At 28.0% G+C, this 2,181-nt stretch overlaps 1 long non-coding RNA gene across 1 annotated transcript; it reads right to left on the reverse strand.

The window, feature by feature from the left end:
- Positions 1 to 99: 99 nt before the first annotated feature.
- On the reverse strand, positions 100 to 976 carry LOC125852974 (uncharacterized). The gene is made up of 3 exons (XR_007445094.1): positions 685 to 976; positions 510 to 571; positions 100 to 127 (listed from the first exon to the last, which is right to left on the reverse strand). It is a non-coding gene; the product is annotated as an uncharacterized LOC125852974 (long non-coding RNA).
- Positions 977 to 2,181: the final 1,205 nt, after the last annotated feature.

The following is a 2,181-nucleotide window of genomic DNA, read 5'->3' on the forward strand; positions in this document are numbered from 1 at the left end:
TCCAAAAAGTATATTACTAATAAATAAATAATTTTAATGACAAGATTAAGCTGGATACCTGTGCAGCAATGACATCCGACTCTCCACCATCTGATTCCCCTGTCTTTTCATAACTTTTGACCAAATTCTGCCACAAACATTGGAAAAGAAACGTTTAAACTCACCACGTGTGAATAAAAGTTATTTCATCATGCCCCTTGGCAGTTTTGCTTTCAATTTATATTATCTGGTCCTAGCTTGCTCCCTTAGTGACTCGACTCCCTAGTGCTCCCTTAGTGACTCAAACCTATAACCTTAAGGTAAGGGACTCGAACCTATAACCTTAAGGTTGGAGATGAACGACGCTTACCATCTAGGCAGATTCTAGCTCATTAAAGATGCAACAATAGACACATAACACACATAGTAACATAGATATACAACCGTACCATCTCTATAACAGAATTGAAAAAACACAAAGCAAATCGAATCTAACTTCGAGCAAATAAAAACCTAGATTGAACACATACCTGAAGCTCGCCTATCACATCCGATAATTTTCCGTTTTTAAACAACAAAGTACCAGTATACCCTACATATACACACAAAAGCATACATATTTCATACAAATATCAGATCAAACCACAAAATTTACCATAATCAATCACAAAATTACAACACACTAGTCGCTGATTAAGTGTATACCTGCTCCGACGATGAAGACGATCTTTGTTATGCCTACTCCAGCGTGCATAGCCATGGCCGGCGTTAGTCCGGTGAACAACAAACCCTAATTTTTTTGTGTTTTCCGGCGAGGATATTGGAGTTGAATGTTTTGAAAAAGAGATTTGTTACAGTGAAGCTTGATGGCCTTTAATCGTGGTGGATAAAACGACAGTTTTGCTGCTGGACCACCAGATTGTTGGACTGGCACCACAGACGAGATTTGTAGAGTCTCCCTTTTGAATTTATTTTTAAAAATGATAGTTATCCAAATTAATATCCAAACGTATAAGTTTTTGAATAACTAAATTAAAATTTAAATTTGAAAAGATAAGAAACTAATCTTACTTTTCTTATCCCTAGAAAAAAACTAACCGTATAACACAATATTTTATATCTATATATAATCTACCTATATATAATATGAGAAGTAAAAAGTGTCACATATCAGTACCACAAAATTTCTTCATTTTAAAAAAATTAAAATCTAAAAATAATTAAATCTGTATTAGTTAGTAATTTTCAATTTAAATTTAAAATTAAAAATTAAAAAATTATCAATAATATGCTACACGAATTCTTTTTAATATTGGAAAGTTACCATAGTTAATGTAAATCTTCCATATTCTTTTCATTTTTTTAAAAAGTAACTGATTTTATATATGGCTAATATTTATTTTTTTGGACTCATATTTTTATTCTAATTAGAATATTTATTTTATTCCATGTATTTATGAGTAAGTGGGGTAATGGGGGTAAGTATCGTCTATTTAGTTTTCTTTAACTTATTTTTTTTCTTTTTTTTATTACTAAATAGTATATTTGTGAATAAGTGGGGGTAATGGGGTCATACCATGTATTTTACTTTTCTTTAACTTATTATTTTTTTCTTTTTTGCTACTGAATATATGAAACTTTGAATATTTAGTATTTAGTTTTAAAAACATAAAATCAAATCAAACAAATTAACTTAAATTAAAACACGAGGAATATATGTTGTTTTTAAAAAAATTGAGGGCATGAATTATGTTGCACTTTGTTTTAAAGAACATATAGAAGTAACTACTGTTGCCCACAAAAAATAGTATTTATCATTAAAATAATATAAGAGTATCATGTGTCAACACCATAATTTTTTTCTATTTTCTGAACAATCAAATTAACTATTTGTAAGTATAAAATAATAATCAAAATAATAGATTACAATTATAAAAGCAGATTTTTTTTTTAATTATCGTGAATGCAAAATTTTAAAAACTATAGCAGTTTTAACCGCACGTTTTTACGTCTATACACAACAAAAAATGCTCCTTATTTACAGCAACTAAAAATAAATATAAATTTTAATCTCCTTTTTCTCTCTATTTTATTAATATTATACTTCTCCAAAATCAAAATCAAAATCAACATCAAATTTTCAATTTTTTGTATAACTAAAATTATTTATTTGTAATTATATTATATAAGTAAATAAATAAA

The sequence above is a fragment of the Solanum stenotomum genome, unplaced genomic scaffold (genome assembly GCF_019186545.1).
Source record: "Solanum stenotomum isolate F172 unplaced genomic scaffold, ASM1918654v1 scaffold6968, whole genome shotgun sequence".
Classification (NCBI taxonomy): domain Eukaryota; kingdom Viridiplantae; phylum Streptophyta; class Magnoliopsida; order Solanales; family Solanaceae; genus Solanum; species Solanum stenotomum.